The sequence below is a fragment of the Diuraphis noxia genome, unplaced genomic scaffold (assembly GCF_037042655.1).
Source record: "Diuraphis noxia isolate RWA-SAM2 unplaced genomic scaffold, SU_Dnox_SAM2 contig0001, whole genome shotgun sequence".
Lineage (NCBI taxonomy): Eukaryota > Metazoa > Arthropoda > Insecta > Hemiptera > Aphididae > Diuraphis > Diuraphis noxia.
The window spans coordinates 60,800,349-60,805,780 of record NW_028301711.1 but is presented as its reverse complement, the minus strand read 5'-3'; the positions used below and the strand labels follow the sequence as shown (position 1 = coordinate 60,805,780).

Genomic DNA, 5,432 nt, shown 5'->3' with positions numbered 1-5,432 from the left:
ACCTTGGCCCCTCATATAAGCCAGGTTTATACCAATGTTCTTCATTGTAGTTAATAACGTATTTGACAGCCCTTTCCCGGTAACGTCTACTACAGGAACAAAGCATACAAAGTCTTCTCTAATTACATATTCACCATCACACTTATCGACATATCGAAAACACATAGAAAATTGCTCTATGCCGCTTATATCAGTGCTTTCGTCGGCAATCACGGTAAAATATCTTGATTTGTTAATTCGTTGCACAATATTGGCTGTGATTAACTTTCCTGATGTATCAATAATTTCATTTTCAATGCGATGGCTTGTGTACATTGCATAGCACTCGCAGTTTTGAAATGATTCTCCAAAGCATGATCACCGCTTTCAATAGCAAATCGAAGCAACGCTCGGAAATTTCCATCGTTTTCTTTTGGCATCACGGAAAAAATTATAACTAAATAATTATAGGTAGAAATATTATAGTTAAAACAAACATATTTTAGTTGCATTTACTACATTTTTACCAAATACATTAGTCAAATTAACGAACTATAATTAGTTGAAATATTTTATCTAATTCAACTATAAATATAGTCAAAAATATTTTACTAGAAAAAAGTGGTTAATACAACCTTAAAATATAGTAACGATTGTTCGCAAATATTAATATAACCGTTATTATTAATTATTTTGGTTTTTCCCAATGCCTCAGCGGTGCGGTTGTGTGCGTGTGTGTGTGACAGTGACTGTGTGTTGTTATTGTTGTTACTTTTCGTGATATTATTACCAGTGATCACTGAACATAGAATAGAATCACAATAGCTATACAGTTCTGAGTGTTCTGACAATTTTAAAGTAATTTACTCTGTCTAGTGCTGTAGAAAATAATAATTTTGCGTTAAGTGACTTGGTGACTTTTCACTTCAAGCTGTCTTATTTATTTACAAGTGCCAAGTACCTTCCTAACTTCTTACAAAATGGACGAATTCACTGAAAATATTCTGAAAGCATGGGGATTCGAAGACATGGTAACCATTTTTAAAGGTAATGTAGAACAAATTATAATTATTAATATTATTTACGAGAGATTTGTAACTTAAGTACTTAGATTACCTAAGTAACTTACCCACTACAAAGTGGTTAAAACTGCATGTTGAATTTTTGACTGTCGAGTACCTACGTACATTGCTACATTATGTTTTTTTTTACCATACGTATATATTGCTTTTTACTAAACAATATTATTAACATATAGTTATACTAACGCTAGTATTTATATATTGTTAGTTAATTCCATTTTCATTATAATAATATTAGTGTTTATCTATACAATTTACTCATACTACATCAATAGGTATTATGTAATTAACTAATATAGGTATTATTATAAATATAATACAATAAATCTTTAACAGGTAAGGAGATTATTAAACAAAGTCTGAATAAAAAATGAAAACACAAATTTAGATTATAATATAATACACCTACCTACTTATTTACAATATACCTATATTATATATTATATATTTATACACCTACTGAAAAATATAACAATTTAAGTGTTGTTGTCATCAAAAAATACATTATCAATCTTGTTAGCTGTTAATAGAATAAAGCTATCGACTTTAATTCTTAAGATATAAATATTATTCAGATGAGGAGATTGACCAGAAAGAATTATTAAATTTAACCGAAGACATGATAAAAGAGCTATTTCCTAAAATTGGAAAAAGGTCAAAATTTTTTAGTAAGCTGAAAGAATATAAAAAGACAAGTCAAGTGAGTTGAATAATTTTGATGAAATATCTGGTTTATTATATGTTGTTAATTTGATTGTGATTCAATGTACTACCTATGTAATTGTGTGAATTTACAAATGATGAAATTCTCACATTTACAAATTTCATTCTATATTGTGCTTAATTATATATTCTCCATTAGGGATTTTTGGAAGAGATAACTCACATTTCTAAATTACAACCACAGAAAGATGGTATGGTGTTAAATTTTTTGTTATTTATTATACATTCAAATTAGTATTTTATTTTTCAAATTAAATTTGTAGTAACTTACGATGAAGACATAAGTCAGATGGTAATTGAAATACAAGAACCTTTTGCTAGTACAGATTTGTTTTCTGATGAAAACTTGTTTCCTGAAGGAACATCAAACGATCTAGACTCAATTAGTATTATTACTGACAGCTCTGGTATATGTTACCACTAAATTCTTTCAATTTCTTATATTTTAATAATAAACGCATATTTATCACCTATTTTTATAATTTGTTTAATATTTAGAAAGAAGCATAATAACAGACAAAAAACCAAATTATATACATGCAGTTCAGTCTGAAGAGGTAGAAACTTGTTATAGCCAGTGTATGACTTGAGAAAAGTGATACATAGGGAAATTATTGAGTACTTATTATTTTTTGAATTATCGTAGCTTACACTTCATCTGATTGACACCATTCCACTATGATGTTTGATGTATTACTAATTTATTATTCAGGGTGTCACTAAAGAAGGGTTATCACTCCTAGTCTTAAACATAATAATTTTAACACTTTCAATAGTCTGATATAGGTATATAGGTCATAGTAAGCTTTATTTTGTATTCAATTATGTCCTTCCTGTTATTTTTTCTTATCATACACTGGTTATAACCAGTGTTCCAGCTATAGCTGGAATATAGTCAATAATAATATTTTTTTTAAATATATTTTGTAAATAAAATAGTGGCTAGCTATCATGTATTAGTAATTTAATAAGCTTAATGCAAATGAGATAAACTTGCAAGCCACTGGTTAATCTTCAAAGCTGTTGTAGTAATATTATTTTAATACTTACTTTTGTTTTTTAAATAATATATTGTAGAATCCACATTCAAAAGATTATGTCTCAACAATATTAAACAATTATGCTGATGGGAAGTTGGTTGTCAAGTATTATGACACATTTGGTACCCTTAATCAATCCATGAGATAGTTATTAAACATGAAATTAAAGAATGCAAACATAATTTAAAAATTGACAAAAATAAATTTTCTTTATTAGCTGAAGGTATACTTAGATACTTAATTGTTCAATAATAATACCAAAGACTGTAAACCTCTACTAGGTATAATGTTATTAATATTTTTCATGAATAATAATTGCAATTAATAATTTATAAGTACATGTGTAAATACAAACATATAAGTTTGGTTTTGGTTACTCATTTTAATGTTGTAATCAAATTAGTTTTTTATTTCTATGACTTTAATTAAATTAGTTGTTTATTTCAAATTTAATTTTCTTTTCTTGATGAAAAAAAAGTAATTTAATGTATTAACTTGATACAGGCATTGGACCAAAATCGTATTACATTATCAACTTGATGTATTTATATATATATATATATATTTTAATATATATATATTTATTTATACTTAATATTTAGACTAAACAATTGTCATATAAAAACATCTTTTTCAACCGATATTCATACTTCTATAATTTTTATCTATGGATGTATGACTAATGATTTTATTAAACTATATATTTAATATATGTATATCAATTTATGTATTATCATTAATGACACCTACTTATTTAATATAGGCATTGAAAAATTGTTCCCAAATGAAATAAAAGAAACTTATTTCACTGCATATTGTAAGGATGGCAATAATGTAATTCCTATGAAAGGAAAATTATATGATAAATATTGCAATCTAAAAAAACATAATATAAAGAAAATTAATATTAACTCAAACACTGATGTTGCTACGCATTCTGGTGATGTTGATAATCACAACTTTATAGATTCAGGTTGATTTAAATACATCTTTGATTTATATTATTTTTGTAACTTTGTATTTATGTCTTAATAGATTACGAGGATAAAATTCTTTGGCTCAAAAATAATACTCAACCAAGCCAAACTCTTCAGACATATTGGGTAGAAACAGTTAGATATCGACATCATAAAAAACATAATTCAATGGAACTATATCCTGCTCTAAACAGACCTTTATGCCATTTTTTGGTTAGTTTTTGTTAAATATTAATATAAATAGTTAAATACATAATACCTATGATTTTTAACCTTAAAATTCTAACTCGTAGCATACTCTTAACAACTAAAAGCAAATATTTACCTTTTTGATTACCTACTTAATATGTGTGGCATTTTAATGGTTACAATCTCAATTAATTCAATTTACTTAAGCTAGTTACCTATTATAGACATGCTCTGTAATTTTTAAAAAAAATTTTCTTTAATTTATTTATATTTTAAAATACTATATTATCTATTATTGATTTATATTTATTTCAGATTGAACTTGATTTTAAACATTTATATCCTGAAAAAGATTTCAAACTATTAAATAAAATAGATGTTTTTGTAGTAAAGCTTATTGAACATATTAAAAGTTCTAATTATCAATTTGGAATCCAAGGACCTAGTATTTTAAAAGAACTGCAAACTCCATCAAAGCCTGGTAAATATTTAATTAATTAAAATCTTTTATATCATTTAGCAATATGAAATTATACATTATACTTATCAGTTTATTCTAACTTTCTTAAAATAAATTGATACTATGTATTTTTTAAGGTAACGAATACACAGCAGTTTTTAAATTACTGCCACTCTTATTTCAACCATTAACGATAAAGTTAAATGAAAAACGTAAAATTGATGGGATAACATCAGTTTGGAGACCATCTAAAGCAGAGCAAGCTGCAGCATTTATCACATTTATATCTGTAAGTAGTATTAAACATGATTTAATTTAAAATAGTTCTTAAATTAAATTTGATGGATTTTTTTTAAGATGTTGGTGAATTAAAAATAGCACATAAGGTTAAAGTAGACAAAGCTTTTGAATATGGGTTAAAGTTACAGCCATATGTAATTGTTATCGATTCAACTGAATTTTTTGTCGTGATTGATAATACATACTACAAATTAGAAACATTGATTAAGGCTGTGGATGTATGTTTTAAGTCATTCTTTTCATTGAATGTTCACTATCCTACTGAATGTGAACAGGTATGGTTGTTTATACAACATTATTTTTTTGAAATTAAACTTAAATCCGACAAATCCATTTTGTCTGTAAAAACGTTAGTTAATGATTTTCATAAATTATGATTGGTATTTGTTTAAAACATATTGTAGTGTTTACTTATATGATTAAAAAGATTTCTTTTTGTTATTCATAATTTAACTTCAATTTTGTCTTATCTACTTAAAAGTGTAACAACAGACAATTAATATATTAAATTGTATCGAATTACTTTTTTTTTTGTTATTCTTATTGATATAAGTATTATCTTTTTTTAAATTAATATTTACATAAAAAATTAAAGTAAAACACTCATTATGCCTATGTGTTTTATATGTAACCAAACATTCAGTTTAAATTCTAATTTAATCACTCATTTAAATATTTTTCA

The 5,432-nt window shown here is 25.4% G+C and overlaps 1 pseudogene across 1 annotated transcript; it reads left to right on the top strand.

Annotated features, from left to right (window-relative positions):
- The first annotated feature begins 807 nt into the window (after nucleotides 1-807).
- On the top strand, nucleotides 808-5,127 carry LOC149061115 (uncharacterized; annotated as a pseudogene). Its single transcript, XR_016189665.1, has 11 exons — nucleotides 808-1,026; nucleotides 1,637-1,761; nucleotides 1,924-1,975; nucleotides 2,048-2,191; nucleotides 2,283-2,341; nucleotides 2,862-3,047; nucleotides 3,588-3,797; nucleotides 3,860-4,014; nucleotides 4,306-4,471; nucleotides 4,588-4,743; nucleotides 4,808-5,127. The product of XR_016189665.1 is annotated as an uncharacterized LOC149061115 (transcript).
- Nucleotides 5,128-5,432: the final 305 nt, after the last annotated feature.